General features: G+C 44.9%; 1 protein-coding gene across 16 annotated transcripts in view; it reads right to left on the bottom strand.

Annotated features, from left to right (window-relative positions):
* LOC121548493 (gephyrin) overlaps positions 1-17,924 on the bottom strand; it is a 166,354-nt gene that overhangs the window by 136,279 nt on the left and 12,151 nt on the right. The gene's annotated exons all lie outside the window — the stretch shown is intronic.

Genomic DNA, 17,924 nt, shown 5'->3' on the forward strand with positions numbered 1-17,924 from the left:
ATCAATTTATAACATTTTTGACATGCGTTTTTCTGGATTTTTTTGTTGTTATTCTGTCTCTCACTGTTCAAATAAACATACCATTAAAATTATAGACTGATCATTTATTTGTCAGTGGGCAAACGTACAAAATCAGCAGGGGATCAAATACTTTTTTCCCTCACTGTATATGACTCTTACCTGAGGTTGTATAGGAGACTGAAACATATCCATTGGCTACAGAGGAAAGACAAGCAGGAAACTGGTACTTCTATCCACATGGGCAAAGACTTACATAACTTACTACTGTAGTCACACCCATACAATATGTCATTACAGACACACTCTGTAGATGATAGGTGGAACCACCACATGAACAACTCTTCTCTCTGCTAAGTTAAACTACTAGCCTATTGTACTAGCTTACTAGGACCTTCCACTAACTCTAGTCTACAGGGTTTAGGCTTGCCCCTCCCCTCACCAGAGGAGCTATGCTCTTCGCCCCATCACATGCTGCTAATGTGTGTGTGATAAGTATGAGTGTGTGTGTTAGTGTGTGTAAGCATGAGTGTGTGTGATTTCCCACGATGCTGGGCCTAGGAGTTTTCACACGCACACCCACACACCGTCACACACACGCACACAGTCACACGCAGCTGCACTAATGAAGCAGGCTGCAAGCAGCTACCTTCATTACATTCAATCCTCTGGACGGTGTCAGCAATTACATCGCAGCTTCCCACCGTCAGAGCACAGGCTGCAGAGAGACTCTCTATCGCACACACACACGAAATGGGAGGACACACTTGGCCTTCTTCTCCAAGCCTCTCCTTGCTGAGACTACATGCAGGGAGGAGCTCCTGTTCATCAGTGGTGGGTGTTTAGCTCTCTGGCTCATCTCCATAGAACAGCAACACAGCCCCTAAACATAACTAAACCTGGACCCATCGCAACACACCACAGGAGAGGAGGAGGGGAGGGGGAGAGAGAGGGGAGAGGGGGAGAGGGGGAGAGGGGGAGAGGGAGTGGCACAGGAGGGAAGAGAAGTACGAGAGGTGGATAAATGTTGTTGTTGTTTTTTACAGAAAATAACGAGTAGGGAAGACCTCCATTACACAGAAACAATTGAGATGTGAAATATCCTGCAACACTGTCCCCCCTTCCTCATAGTGACTAAATACACCAAGATGGCCTACATGTGAATTAAAGGTGTGGTTTCCACAATCCACAACCACACGTGTGTGAAGTGCAATTGCAATAATAGCTATTACTGTATTAACATTTGATGTCCAGGTGACATGATATGAGTGGGTTTCGTTGTAGCGCACAGGAAGACACGAGAAAGGCATGAGGCTCAATAATGCAAGAAGGAGGAGAGAAGGAGCGAGGGATGAGAAAGGAGGAGAGCGCAAACCTTGGCCACACACGGGCCAAGTTGGCCATCATTAGAGGGACGCTGCATTCCTCTATTATTCACACTTATACGCTTCCCCTTTTCCCTCTTCCTGCATCACTCCCTTACTTATAGGTGGACTGGGAAAGATGGAGAGAGGTGAGGAGAGAGAGGTGGAGAGAGGTGAAGAGAGAGAGAGCGAGAGAGAGAGAGAGAGAGAGAGAGAGAGAGAGAGAGAGAGAGAGAGAGAGAGAGAGAGAGAGAGAGAGAGAGAGAGAGAGAGACAAGGAGAGAGAGGATGAGGGGACAGAAAAATAAAAAGATGGGTGAGGTGAGAGGAGAGACAGAGAGAAGAGAAAGAGGGAGAGAATGGAAGAGTGTAATAGAGAAAAGAGAATTCCTCACATCATTCATAAGACATTTTCAACCAACCACCATTGATAGCAATTGATTAGCAAAATTGATGTCAATATAAATTATGTATGAACATGCAAATTACCAATATAATTACTGTCAATATTCTTAAATTATGCAGGCAATCACTGTGCTCATTCGATGGCCGCTGTACAGTAAACACACTTTGTAGGAAAAAAATTACATACTTTTTAGCTCAGTTGGTAGAGCATGGTGCTTGTAACACCAGGATAGTTACGGGACCACCCATAAGTAAAATCTATGCACGTATGATTGTAAGTCGCTTTGGATAAAAGCGTCTGCTAAATGCCATATATTATATATTATTTGACATAATGCAGCAAGACACATATTTCTGATGGAGAATAAAACAAATGGTGCTCGCTCCACTACATGGTCAACAGTATGTGGACAACCCTTGAAATTAGTGGATTCGGCTATTTCAGCCACACCCGTTGCTGACAGGTGTATAAAATCAAGCACACAGCCATGCAATCTCCATAGACAAACATTGGCAGTAGAATGGCCCGTACTGAAGAGCTCAGTGACTTTCAACATGGCACCGTCACAGGATGCCACCTTTCCAACAAGTCAGTTCGTCAAATATCTGCCCTGCTAGAACTGCCCCGGTCAACTGTAAGTGCTGTTATTGTGAAGTGGAAACGTCTAGGAGCAACAACGGCTCAGCCGCGAAGTGGTAGGCCACACAAGCTCACAGAACGGGACCGCCGAGTGCTGAAGCGCGTAGCGCGGAAAAGTACTTTGTAACGCTCACTACCGAGTTCCAAACTGCCTCTGGAAGCAACGTCAGCAACTGTTCGTCAGGAGCTTCATGAAATGGGTTTCCATGACCGAGCAGCCGCACACAAGCCTAAGATCACCATGAGCAATGCCAAGCGTTGGCCGGAGTGATGTAAAGTTTTCCGCCTTGGACTCTGGAGCAGTGGAAACGTGTTCTCCGGAGTGACGAATCACGCTTCACCATCTGGCAGTCCGACGGACTAATCTGGGTTTGGCGGATGCCAGGAGAATGCTACCTGCCCCAATGCATAGTGGCAACTGTAAAGTTTGGTGGAGGAGGAATAATGGTCTGGGGCTGTTTTTCATGGTTCAGGCTCCTTAGAAAGCTTAAAGCTACAGCATACAATGACATTCTAGATGATTCTGTGCTTACAACTTTTTGGCAACAGTTTGGGGAAGGCCCTTTCCTGTTTCAGCATGACAATACCCCTGTGCACAAAACGAGGTCCATACAGAAATGGTTTGTAGAGATCGTGGAAGAACTTGACTGGCCTGCACAGAGCCCTGACCTCAACACCATCGAACACCTTTGGGATGAATTGGAACGCAGACTGCGAGCCAGACCTAATCACCCAGCATCAGTGCCCGACCTCACTAATGCTCTTGTGGCTGAATGAAAGCAAGTCTAGTGTAAAAGCCTTCCCAGAAGAGTGGAGGCTGTTATAGCAGCTAAGGGGGGACCAACTCCATATTAATGCCCATGATTTTGGAATGAGATGTTCTACATAGACGTGTCTACATACTTTTGGCCATGTAGTGTATATATAACCAAAAAGGGTTCAATGGCTCGCTTTATAAATATCATGAAAAAAGTTAGAGTATATATAGAAGCGCAGAATATCCTTATTTGTAGCGTTCAGCCCGTTTTGAATCCGTCTGAGAAATGCTAAGGATTCTGGTATTTATTTTGGGTAATGTGTGCTACCTGTCATTTTGTAAGGCAAGAACTGAACTGGACACATTCTCCCAACTAAGAAAATACGAGGTGCCATTCCTGAAATCAGGGGTCTGTTCAGAAGGGTGCATCACAAAATATTCAGATATAAATGCATTTTGTAGAACAGATACAATATTCTGGCATGCAGAATTGGGCGTCATGTCAGTTCTATTCATTACATTTCTATCTGCAACTTTCTGAACATTTCACCTCACTGAATATACCTCAGGAGGTCACTTACTCCAGCTCAGAGGAGACTAGGTGCCATTTCTGGAACTATGTGTCACACATAGATCAGTCGCATCACACCTCGCCTGACGAAAAGGGGGAGGGGTCTGGCCGGGTTACAAGCCAATGGACAGCCTGGCAGAGTGACAACGAGGAAGCAGCCGTTGACAATGGTGACAGCCAAAAGTCACACTTTTGTACTGTGCCTGTGCTTGTACCTCTCACTGTTGTGCTATTCTTGTTCATGGAATTCTTGACTTGTGATTGTGATGTGTTGTTACTTTGATGTTATGTCTTGCTAGTGAAAGTTGCTATCAAAGTGTAAAGGAATGATTGAATTAACAGTTAGTTTGTCTAATGATTCCTTACACATACAGTACATGCATCTCTCTCTCTCTCTCTCTCTCTCTCTCTCTCTCTCTCTCTCTCTCTCTCTCTCTCTCTCTCTCTCTCTCTCTCTCTCTCTCTCTCTCTCTCTCTCTCTCTCTCTCTCTCTCTCTCTCTCTCTCTCTCTCTCTCTCTCTCTCTCTCTCTCTCTCTCTCTCTCTCTCTCTCTCTCTCTCTCTCTCTCTCTCTCTCTCTCTCTCTCTCTCTCTCCTAAACAAATGTCGGAATACAGAAAAACAGACTGATGTTGACACAAATGATTGGGTGACTTTTCTTCCAAGCCAGAATCCCAGCAGATGAAGTGGAAGGCATGAGGCAGGCAGCGGATGGAAGATGTAATAGCTTCAGCACCACAAAAAGTATTCCTCACATTGTCATCTCCTAATTCCTGTCAGTGGTGTGTTTGTGTTATGTGTGTCAGTTTCGTTGTGTGTGTATGAAATAGAGAAAAGGTGTGTGTGTGTGAGAGAAAAGTGTGTGTTGCGTATGGTGGGATATATAATTGTATTAGTGTAATGTTGAAAATGTGTTTGACTACAAAGTCACTCCATCAGCAGCACTACACAGTGACTTTGTGTTGAAGAATAATCCCTAACAAGATCCAATAACTCTTTCTGTAACACACTGCATGAATCCCAAAGAACAGCTTCAATATGATATAAATATAACATCTTATCTATGCAATTTCTATCCAATTTCATGTAAGTATCAAGTCTCCAAGGTAACAGAGCCATGTAGAGCAAATACTGGAGTGAGGCATCAAAGTCAACAACATAATGACGCAATTAGTTTATCTATAAGGAAACATACAGTACCAGTCAAATGGTTGGACAAACCTACTCATTCAAATCAAATCAATTTTTATTTGTCACATGCGCCGAATACAACAGGTGTAAACCTTACAGTGAAATGCTTACCTACAAGCCCTACAATGCAAATAGTCCGGGTAGCCATTTGATTAGCTGTTCAGGAGTTTTATGGCTTGGGGGTAGAAGCTGTTTAGAAGTCTCTTGGACCTAGATTTGGCACTCCGGTACCGCTTGCCATGCGGTAGCAGAGAGAACAGTCTATGACTAGGGTGGCTGGAGTCTTTGATAATTTTTAGGGACTTCCTCTGACACCGCCTGGTATAGAGGTCCTGGATGGCAGGAGGCTTGGCCCCAGTAATGTACTGGGCCGTATGCACTACCCTCTGTAGTGCCTTGCGGTTGGAGGCCGAGCAGTTGCCATACCAGGCAGTGATGCAACCAGTCAGGATGCTCTCGATGGTGCAGCTGTAGAACTTTTTGAGGATCTGAGGACCCGTGCCAAATCTTTTCAGTCTCCTTAGGGGGAATAGGCTTTGTCGTGCCCTCTTCACGACTGTCTTGGTGTGATTGGGCCATGATAGGTTGTTGGTGATGTGGACACCAAGGAACTAGAAGCTCTCAACCTGATCCACTACAGCCCCGTTGATGAGAATGGGTGCGTGCTCTGTCCTCCTTTTCATGTAGTCCATAATCATCTTCTTTGTCTTGATCACAATGAGCGAAAGGTTGTTATCCTGGCACCACGCGGCCAGGTCTCTGACCTGCTCACTATAGGCTGTCTCATTGTTGTCGGTGATCAGGCCTACCACCGTTATGTCGTCGGCAAACTTAATGATGGTGTTGGAGTCATGCCTGGCAATGCAGTCATGGGTGAACAGGGAGTACAGGAGGGGACTGAGCATGCACCCCTGAGGGGCCCCGGTGTTGAGGATCAGAGTGGCAGATGTGTTGTTACCTATCCTTACCACCTGGGGGCGGCCCGTCAGGAAGTCCAGGATCCAGTTGCAGAGGGAGGTGTTTAGTCCCAAGGTCTTTAGCTTAGTGATGAGCTTTGAGGGCACTACGGTGTTGAACGCTGAGCTGTAGTCAATGAATAGCATTCTCACGTAGGTGTTCCTTTTGTCCAGGTGAGAAAGGGCAGTGTGGAGTGCAAAAGAGATTGCATCATCTGTGGATATGTTGGGGCAGTATGCAAATTGGAGTGGGTCTAGGGTTTATGGGATAATGGTGTTGATGTGAGCCATGACCAGCCTTTCAAAGCTCTTCATGGCTACAGACGTGAGTGCTACGGGTCTGTAGTCATTTAGGCAGGTTACCTCAGTGTTCTTGGGCACAGGGTGGTCTGCTTGAAACATGTTGGTATTACAAAACTCAGTCAGGGACAGGATGAAAATGTCAGTGAAGACACTTACAAGTTGGTCAGCGCATGCTCTGAGTACACGTCCTGGTTATCCGTCTGGCCGTGCGGCCTTGTGACTGTTGAGCTGTTTAAAGGTCTTACTCACATCGGCTACGGAGAGCGTGATCACACAGTCGTCCGGAACAGCTGATGCTCTCATGCCTGCTTCAGTGTTGCTTGTCTCGAAGGAAGCATAGAAGTAATTTAGCTCGTCTGGTAGGCTTGTGCCACTGGGAAACTTGCGGCTGTGCTTCCCTTTGTAGTCTGTAATAGTTTGCAAGCCCTGCCACATCCGACAAGCATCGGAGCCGGTGTAGTACGATTCAATCTTAGTCCTGGATTGACGCTTTGCCTGTTTGATGGTTCGTCAGAGAGCATAGCGGGATTTCTTATAAGCGCCAGGAAAGCGGCAGCTCTACCCTTTAGCTCAGTGCGGATGTTGCCTGTAATCCATGGCTTCTGGTTGGGCTATGCACGTACGGTCACTGTGGGGACGACGTCATCGATGCACTCATTGATGAAGCCAGTGACTGATGTGGTGTACTCCTCAATGCCATCGGAAGAATCCCGGAACATATTCCAGTCTGTGCTAGCAAAACAGTCCTGTAGCTTAGCATCTGCGTCATCTGACCACTTCTTTATTGATCGAGTCACTGGTGCTTCCTGCTTTAGTATTTGCTTGTAAGCAGGAATCAGTAGGATATAATTAAGGTCAGATTTGCCAAAGGGAGGGCAAGAGAAAGCTTTGTACGCTCTCTGTGTGTGGAGTAAAGGTGGTCTAGAGATTTTTTTCCTCTGGATGAACATTTAACACACTGATGGAAATTAGGTAAAACTGATTTAAGTTTCCCTGCATTAAAGTCCCCGGCCACTAGGAGTGCCGCCTCTAGATGAGCGTTTTCCTGAATGCTTGTCACGATCGCCAATGAAGTATGACCAAAGCGCAGCGTTGGGAGTGAACATGATGATTTTAATTTTGAAACACACGACAAAACAAAACACGATCCGTGACGTCCTCAGTTACACCGACTGAATAAAGAACAAAAACCCACAACCACAAGGTGAACACAGACATTTAAATATGGCTCCCAATCAGAGATAACGAGCCGACAGCTGACACTCGTTACCTCCGATTGGGAGTCACTGACCAAACATAGAACGCGAACACCTAGACACTACCCACAGTACACAACACACGGAAATCTACACACCCTGACTAAACACAAAAAGTCCTAGAACCAGAGTGTGACAGTACCCCCCCCCAAAGGCGCGGACTGCGACCGCGCCTAACTACAAGCAAACAGGGGAGGGCTGGGTGGGCATTCCTCCTCGGCGGCGGCTCCGGCTCGGGCTTCCTCCCCACTTCCTCTCCAACCCCCAAAGTACCCCTGGTCCTGCCTAGCCCCGCTGGCCGGAACCGGACTGACGACACGCGCCCCTGGCTTGGTGCGTGGATCCCGGCTGGACGGCTCTGGCGGATCCCGGCTGGACGGCTCTGGCGGATCCCGGCTGGACGGCTCTGGCGGATCCCGGCTGGACGGCTCTGGCGGATCCTGGCTGGGACGGCTCTGGCGGATCCCGGCTGGAAGGCTCTGGCGGATCCCGGCTGGAAGGCTCTGGCGGATCCCGGCTGGACGGCTCTGGCAGATCCCGGCTGGACGGCTCTGGCGGATCCTGGCTGGACGGCTCTGGCGGATCCTGGCTGGACGGCTCTGGCGGATCCTGGCTGGACGGCTCATGGCTGGCTGACGGATCTGGCTGCTCATGGCTGGCTGACGGATCTGGCTGCTCATGGATGGCTGACGGATCTGGCTGCTCATGGCTGGCTGACGGATCTGGCTGCTCATGGCTGGCGGAAGGATCTGGCTGCTCATGGCTGGCGGAAGGCTCTGGCTGATCCTGTCTGGCGGAAGGCTCTGGCTGATCCTGTCTGGCGGACGGCTCTGGCTGGACAGGGCTGACGACGCACCCCGTAGGCTCGGTGCGTTGAGCAGGGACAGGCAGAACCGCACTGGGGACACACACCCCTGGCCCTACACGGGGATCAGGAACGGGCCGGACCGGACTGGAAACACCCCCCAGTACCTCTCGCCGTGCCTCCACACTTTCCATCCCCTTCGTAACCAGTGGCCCCCTTAAACTGGCGGCCATATCTGCCAACCTCTTGCACTCCTCCGGGCCGTACACCTTCTGCCCCGACGTCGTGAGCCCCCCCCCTAAAAATTTTCTGGGGGTCTCTCCTCTCGGTGGACCAGGCCTCCATAGTCCTTTCCCAACCTTCGCTCTTCTGGCTCCACCACCCGTTATCCAACTGCTGCTTGGTCTCGTTGTGGTGGGTTTTTCTGTCACGATCGCCAATGAAGTATGACCAAAGCGCAGCGTTGGGAGTGAACATGATGATTTTAATTTTGAAACACACGACAAAACAAAACACGATCCGTGACGTCCTCAGTTACACCGACTGAATAAAGAACAAAAACCCACAACCACAAGGTGAACACAGACATTTAAATATGGCTCCCAATCAGAGATAACGAGCCGACAGCTGACACTCGTTACCTCCGATTGGGAGTCACTGACCAAACATAGAACGCGAACACCTAGACACTACCCACAGTACACAACACACGGAAATCTACACACCCTGACTAAACACAAAAAGTCCTAGAACCAGAGTGTGACAATGCTTATGGCCTTATCCAGGGTTTTTCTTTATTTTTACTATTTTCTACATTGTAGAATAATAGTGAAGACATCAAAACTATGAAATAACACATATGGAATCACGTAGTACCCAAAAAAGTGTTAAACAAATCAAAATATATTTTATATTTCAGATTCTTCAAAGTAGCCACCCTTTGCCTTGATGGCAGCTTTGCACACTCTTGGCATTCTTTCAACCAGCTTCATGAGGTAGTCACCTGGAATGCATTTCAATTAACAGGTGTGCCTTGTTAAAAAGTTAATTTGTGAAATTTCTTTCCTTCTTAACACGTTTGAGCCAATCAGTTGTGTTGTGACAAGGTATGGGTGGTATACAGAAGATAGCCCTATTTGGTAAAAGACCAAGTCCATATTATGCCAAGAACAGCTCAAATAAGCAAAGGGAAATGACAGTACATCATTACTTTAAGACATGAAGGTCAGTCAATACGGAACATTTCAAGAACCTTTAAAGTTTCTTCAAGTGCAGTGGCAAAAACCATCAAGCGCTATGATGAAACTGGCTCTCATGAGGACCGCCACAGGAATGAAAGACACAAAGTTACCTCCGCTGCAGAGGATAAGTTCATTAGGGTTACCAGCCTCAGAAATTGCAGCCCAAATAAATGCTTCACAGAGTTCAAGTAACAGACACATCTCAACATCAACAGTTCAGGGGAGACTGTGTGAATCAGGCCTTCATGGTCGAATTCTTGCAAAGAAACCACTATTAAAGGACACCAATAAGAAGAAGAGACTTGCTTGGGCCAAGAAACACGAGCAATGGATATTAGACCGGTGGAAATCTTTCCTTTGGTGTGATGAGTCCAAATTTTAGATTTTTTGTTCCAACCGCCGTGTCTTTGTTAGACGCAGAGTAGGTGAACGGATGATCTCTGCATTTGTGGTTCCCACTGTGAAGCATGAAGGAGGAGGTGTGATGTGTTGGGGTGCTTTGCTGGTGACACTGTCTGTGATTTATTTAGAATTCAAGGCACACTTAACCAGCATGGCTACCACAGGATTCTGCAGCGATACGCCATCCCATCTGGTTTGTGCTTAGTGGGACTATCATTTGTTTTCAACCGGACAATGACCCAAAACACACCTCCAGGCTGTGTAAGGGCTATTTGACCAAGGACTGATGGAGTGCTGCATCAGATGACCTTGCCTCCACAATCACCCGACCTCAACCCAATTGAGATGGTTTGGGATGAGTTGGACCGCAGAGTGAAGGAAAAGCAGCCAACAAGTGCTCAGCATATGTGGGAACTCCTTCAAGACTGTTTAGAAAGCATTCCTCATGAAGCTGGTTGGGAGAATGCCAAGAGTGTGCAAAGCTGTCATCAAGGCAAAGGGTGGCTACTTGAAGAATCTAAAATATAAAATATATTTTGATTTGCTTAACACTTTTTTGGTTACTACATGTTCCATTTGTGTTATTTCATAGTTTTGATGTCTTCACTATTATTCTACAATGTAGAAAATAGTAAAAATAATTAAAAACCCTTGAATGCGTAGGTGTGTCCAAACTTTTGACTGGTACTGTACATAAATGATTTTCAGTCAGCAGAGACAGGATGACACGATATTGACGGAGCTAAACAACGAGTGAAGATCCCACGACTACTTCACAGAAATAGCCAAGAGTATGATAGACAGATGCTAGCCAAAGACTTGAAACATGAAAGGGCTCTATATTTCCATTAGATGTGGAAGGATACAAAACGTGAGGAGGTGCGCTGAGGCTCATGAATCGATGCCTCCCTCCTGGCCCTGATTAACACGAGCAACCAGGACACGAGAAGAGAGGGATGAGGATGGAGGGAAGTACAGACAGACCATATAATGACTCATCACTTACAAACACACTTTTTTATTTCCACCATGACTTAATCCTTTGATACTGTAGATTATCAGATGAGAGAGCACCTGGTCTGACCCATTCTAGATGATCATTCTAGACCAGACTTTTACAGTTTTTTTCTCCCAAACTATCTTACAAACTGTACTGTTCTGGCTCAGATAGGGTCTTCTACATTGTTCATTCCAGCATGGTTCCAGTCTTGATTATCATCTTCTGTGCTCATCAGTACCTCAGCTATCTTCACCTAGGCTAGACCTGAGCTACCTTCATGCTAATGCTAAATTCTAGGCTTGGGCGGTATACAGATTTTCACATCATCATACCATCCTTCTCTCACCCAGGGATTTATGGTAGTACCGGCATAGTACACAAGGGGAGCTAGAAATGCAAGAAAAGCCCATTGGGCCGCTATTACCAGAATGCTAACAGAAGTAGCACAAACTAATAGCAGAATCATATAGACGTTGTTAGCTAAATGCTAACGGTGCACCGCACAACAGAGACTCGCCAATAGATATAAGACGCTATGGACTCACCAGCTCGCTTTCTCCCATTGTGCTATTTACAAACGCACACGTGACTGGCTCAACTGTTCTGGGGAACTACAGTAAGCTTCATAAAATAATGTGACAGGTGAAATGAAGAACACAATTTGCTTTATCTCCTAACGAATTAAACAAGTTGACTGCAGGTATGAACTTAAAAAGTAGCTACAATTATTCAAATGTATTTAAAAAACTTCAAAGAAATAGTTGACATGGTTTTGAGGGTATTGAAAAACCATCCCGTGGCTTCTTCCATATACCCCAGTATATACAGTATAGCGCCCAAGCCTACTAAGTTCAATCTCCAGTACCAACACAGTAAGCATCCAATGCTAACATGAGCTTTCTCACATCCAGAAGCCCAGATGTTACCCCAGGAATAGCCTCCCTAATCATCAACTTCACTTCACATTAATGACACATGATGAGTGTGTATTATTAGTTGAGACACGTTCCAAATAAAATTCAACAAAATGTCCTCTCCTACCTATCCTAACTCTGGAAATGGATTTCCAGCCCTGCTGGAACACACTTCTCTGGAGGGTTTACAAGAGCCTGTGAGAGTGCATGAGAGTGTGTTCATCCACCAAATAACGTCAGCCTCTCTTCCCAAACTCACCATCCAATTAAGATCTATTTACAATGAGTATGGTGGATTTCTATGAGCTATAGAGATAGAGAGAGATGAGATGATTAGAGATGAGATAGCTTTTTATCCTCTCCCCTGGAACTATTCCCCAGGTCGTTGCTGTAAATGAGAATGTGTTCTCAGTCAACTTACCTGGTAAAATAAGGGTAACAGTGGCTTGCGGAAGTATTCACCACCCTTGGCATTTTTTCCTAATTTGTTGCCCTACAACCTGGAATTAAAATTGATTTTTGTGGGGTCTGTATCATTTGATTCACACAACAAGCCTACCACTTTTAAGATGCAAAATAATGTTATTGTCAAACAAACAAGAAATAAGACCAAAAAACAGAACATTTGAGCATGCATAACTATTCACCCCCCAAATGCAATACTTTGTAGAGCCACCTTTTGCAGCAATTACAGCTGCAAGTCTCTTGGGGTATGTCTCTATAAGCTTGGCACATCTAGCCACTGGGACTTTTGCCCATTCTTCAAGGCAAAACTGCTCCAGCTCCTTGAAGTTGGACGGGTTCCGCTGGTGTACAGCAATCTTTAAGTCATACCACAGACTTTCAATTGGATTGAGGTCTGGGCTTTGACTAGGCCATTCCAAGACATTGAAATGTTTCCCCTTAAACCACTTGAGTGTTGCTTTAGCAGTATGCTTAGGGTCATTGTCCTGCTGGAAGGTGAACATCCGTCCCAGTCTCAAATCTATGGAAGAGTGAAACATGTTTCCCTCAAGAATTTCCCTGTATTTAGCGCCATCCATCATTCCTTCAATTCTGACTAGTTTCCCAGTCCCTGCCGATGGAAAACATCCCCACAGCATGATGCTGCCACCACCATGCTTCATTGTGGGGATGGTGTTCTCGGGGTGATGAGAGGTGATGAGAGGTGTTGGGTTTGCGCCAGAAATAGCATTTTCCTTGATTGCCAAAAAGCTAAATTTTAGTCTCATCTGACCATAGTACCTTTTTTCCATATGTTTGGGGAGTCTCCCACATGGCTTTTGGCGAACACCAAACGTGTTTGCTTATTTTTTTCTTTAAGCAATGGCTTTTTTTCTGGACACTATTCCATAAAGCCCAGCTCTGTGGAGTGTACAGCTTAAAGTGGTCCTATGGACAGATACTCCAATCTCCGCTGTGGAGCTTTGCAGCTCCTTCAGGGTTATCTTTGGTCTCTTTGTTGCCTCTCTGATTAATGCCCTCCTTGCCTGGTCTGTGAGTTTTGGTGGACGGCCCTCTCTTGGCAGGTTTGTTGTGGTGCCATATTCTTTCCATTTTTTAATAATGGATTTAATGGTGCTCCGTGGGATGTTCAAAGTTTCAGATATTTTTTTATAACCCAACACTGATCTGTACTTCTCCACAACTTTGTCCCTGACCTGTTTGGAGAGCTCCTTGGTCTTTATGGTGCCGCTTGCTTGGTGGTGCCCCTTGCTTAGTGGTGTTGCAGACTCTGGGGCCTTTCAGAACAGGTGTGTATATATACAGTTGAAGTTGGAAGTTTACATACACCTTAGCCAAATACATTTAAACTCAGTTTTTCACAATTCCTGACATTTAATCCAAGTAGAAATTCCCTGTTTTAGGTCAGTTAGGATCACCACTTTATTTTAAGAATGTGAAATGTCAGAATAATAGTAGAGAGAATTATATACTTCAGCTTTTATTTCTTTCATCACATTCCCAGTGGGTCAGAAGTTTACAAACACTCAATTAGTATTTGGTAGCAGTGCTTTTAAATTGTTTAACTTGGGTCAAACGTTTTGGGTAGCCTTCCACAAGCTTCCCACAATAAGTTGGGTGAATTTTGGCCCATTCCTCCTGACAGAGCTGGTGTAACTGAGTCAGGTTTGTAGGCCTCCTTGCTCTCACACGGTTTTTCAATTCTGCCCACACATTTTCTATAGGATTGAGGTCTGGGCTTTGTGATGGCCACTCCAAAACCTTGCCATTTTGCTGCAACTTTGGAAGTATGCTTGGGGTCATTGTCCATTTGGAAGACCCATTTGTGACCAATCTTTAACTACCTGACTGATGTCTTGAGATGTTGCTTCAATATATCCACATAATTTTCCTTCCTCATGATGCCATCTATTTTGTGAAGTGCACCAGTCACTCCTGCAGCAAAGCACCCCTACAGCATGATGCTACAACTCCCGTGCCTCACGGTTGGGATGGTGTTCTTCGGCTTGCAAGTAAACCCCTTTTTCCTCCAAACATAACGATGGTCATTATGGCCAAACAGTTCTATTTTTGTTTCATCAGACCAGCGGACATTTCTTCAAAAGTACGTTCTTTGGCTTTTTTATGGTGGTTTTGGAGCAGTGGCTTCTTCCTTGCTGAGTGGCCTTTCAGGTTATGTCGATATAGGACTCGTTTTACTGTGGAAATAAATACTTTTGTACCTGTTTCTTCCAGCATCTTCACAAGGTCCTTTGCTGTTGTTCTGGGATTGATTTGCACTTTTCACACCAAAGTACGTTCATTTCTAGGAGACAGAATGCGTCTCCTTCCTGAGCGGTATGACAGCTGCGTGGTCGCATGGTGTTTATACTTGCGTACTATTGTTTGTACAGATGAATGTGGTACCTTCGGGCGTTTGGAAATTGCTCCCAAGGATGAACCAGACTTGTGGAGGTCTATATTTTTTTTCTGAGGTCTTGGCTGATTTATTTAGATTTTCCCATGATGTCAAGCAAAGAGGCACTGAGTTTGAAGGTAGGCCTTGAAATACATCCACAGGTACACCTCCAATTGACTCAAATTATGTCAATTAGCCTATCAGAAGCTTCTAAAGCCATGACATCACTTTCTGGAATTTTCCAAGCTGTTTAAAGGCACTGTCAACTTAGTGTATGTAAACTTTTGAAAACTTCTGACCCACTGAAAAAGTGAAATAATCTGTCTGTAAACAATTGTTGGAAAAATGACTTGTGTCATGCACAAAGTAGATGTCCTAACCGACTTGCCAAAACTATAGTTTGTTAACAAGACATTTGTGGAGTGGTTGAAAAACAAGTTTTAATGACTCCAACCTAAGTGTATGTAAACTTCGACTTCAACTGTACTAAGATCATGTGACACTTAAATAAAGTCCACCTGTGTGCAATCTAACTAATAATTTGACTTCTGAAGGTAATTGGTTGCACCAGATCTTATTTAGGGGCTTCATAGCAAAAGGGGTGAATACATATGCACGCACCATTTTCCGTTATACATTTTTTTGAATTGTTTGAAATAAGTAAATTTTTTCATTTCACTTCACCAATTTGGACTATTTTGTGTATGTCCATTACATGAAATCCTAAAAAAATCCGTTTAAATTACAGGTTGTAATGTAACAAAATAGGAAAAACGCCAAGGGGGATGAATACTTTTGCAAGGCACTGTAAATAGAGTTTTACACATACACTGCTCCTTTACCACAAGTAAAGGAAGACAGAAAGAGAGAGATAGAGAGAGAAAGAAAGAGGAAAGAGAGAGAAAGAGAGAGAGTGATGATGATGATGGTGATGATGGTGATGATGGTGATGACGATGACGCCTGCCTCCCCCACCTACACTGCTCAGCACTGAAATAATTATTTTGCAGAGAAAGACTTAATTGTCATTCTGTCCCTCATCCCATATTGTCTATTCCAGTCATGTGGTCCCTCCCTCTGCCTTCCCACTGTCCACATTGAGGTTGTGCAGCTTGGTGTGTGTGTGCGCGTGTGCATGTGTGTGTGAGAGAGAGAGAGAGACAGTGTGTGTGTGTGTGTGATTGTGTGTGTATAGTCTCTGTGTAAATGTGTGTGTAGTTCTGTGTGTGTATGTGTGTTTCAGAGAGAGAGAGAGAGAGAGAGAGAGAGAGAGAGAGAGAGAGAGAGAGAGAGAGAGAGAGAGAGAGAGAGAGAGAGAGAGAGAGAGAGACAGACAGCGGGGTCAGTCCTGCTATACAAGTCCCACCTAGGAGAGTTGAAAAATACATCTCTACCAAACAGTAATGTTAGCATAATGCTAGCATAGACCTAAAGAATCTCATAGACATCCATTCTAAAAATGTTTAACATATTGTAATGTTAGCATTATGCTAGCTAGCATAAGCTGGAAAATCACAGACAACTATTGAATGAATACATGTCCTAGTTAGCTAGCATTAGTACATAGCTTAGAGTCTATTATCCTTATACAGCGCCTTGCTAATGTAATTAAACATCACAGTGGTTAATAAGATGGAGTGGGGGGAGAGGGGCCAGCTGTAAAAACCATAATGGGATGAGAGAGATGGGGCTGGTTCTGGGGCTGGGGGCTGGGGCTGGGGCTGGGGCTGGGTCTGGGGTGGATCGGTGGAGTAACTTCTACTCTGTTTGACACACAAATATACAGTGCCTTGCAAAAGTATTCATCCCCCTTGGCATTTTTCCTATTTTGTTGCATTACAACCTATAATTTGAATGGATTTTTATTTGCATTTCATGTAATGGACATACACAAAATTGTCTTATTTCAAAAAATTATAAAAAATAAATAACGGAAAAGTGGTGGGTGCATATGTATTCACCTCCTTTGCTATGATGCCCCTAAATAAGATCGGGTGCAACGAATTACCTTCAGAAGTCACATAATTAATTAAATAAAGTCCACCGGTGTGCAATCTAAGTGTCACATGATCTCAGTATATATACACACCTGTTCTGAAAGGCCCCAGAGTCTGCAACACCACTAAACAAGGGGCACCACCAAGCAAGCACCACCATGAAGACCAAGGAGCTCTCCAAACAGGTCAGGGACAAAGTTGTGGAGAAGTACAGATCAGTGTTGGGTTATAAAAAAATATCTGAAACTTTGAACATCCCACAGAGCACCATTAAATCCATTATTAAAAATTGGAAAGAATATGGCACCACAACAAACCTGCCAAGAGAGGGCCGCCCACCAAAACTCACAGACCAGGCAAGGAGAGCATTAATCAGAGAGGCAACAAAGAGACCAAAGATAACCCTGAAGGAGCTGCAAAGCTCCACAGCGGAGATTGGAGTATCTGTCCATAGGACCACTTTAAGATGTACACTCCACAGAGCTGGGCTTTACAGAAGAGTGGCCAGAAAAAAGCCATTGCTTAAAGAAAAAAATAAGCAAACACGTTTGGTGTTCGCCAAAAGCCATGTGGGAGACTCCCCAAACATATGGAAAAAGGTACTCTGGTCAGATGAGACTAAAATAGAGCTTTTTGGCCATCAAGGAAAAAGCTATGTCTGGCGCAAACCCAACACCTCTCATCACCCCGAGAACACCATCCCCACAGTGAAGCATGGTGGTGGCAGCATCATGCTATGGGGATGGTTATCATCGGCAGGGACTGGAAAACTGGTCAGAATTGAAGGAATGATGGATGGCGCTAAATACAGGGAAATTCTTGAGGGAAACCTGTTTCAGTCTTCCATAGATTTGGTTTAAGGGGAAACATTTCAATGTCTTGGAATGGCCTAGTCAAAGCCCAGACCTCAATCCAATTGAAAGTCTGTGGTATGACTTAAAGATTGCTGTACACCAGCGGAACCCATCCAACTTGAAGGAGCTGGAGCAGTTTTGCCTTGAAGAATGGGCAAAAATCCCAGTGGCTAGATGTGCCAAGCTTATAGAGACATACCCCAAGAGACTTGCAGCTGTAATTGCTGCAAAAGGTGGCTCTACAAAGTATTGACTTTGGGGGGTGAATAGTTATGCATGCTCAAATGTTCTGTTTTTTTTTCTTATTTCTTGTTTGTTTGACAATAACATTATTTTGCTTTTGCTATTTTTCTGTATTTTTTTTGTCTTATTTCACAATAAAAAATAT

The sequence above is a fragment of the Coregonus clupeaformis genome, chromosome 33 (genome assembly GCF_020615455.1).
Source record: "Coregonus clupeaformis isolate EN_2021a chromosome 33, ASM2061545v1, whole genome shotgun sequence".
NCBI classification, from domain to species: domain Eukaryota; kingdom Metazoa; phylum Chordata; class Actinopteri; order Salmoniformes; family Salmonidae; genus Coregonus; species Coregonus clupeaformis.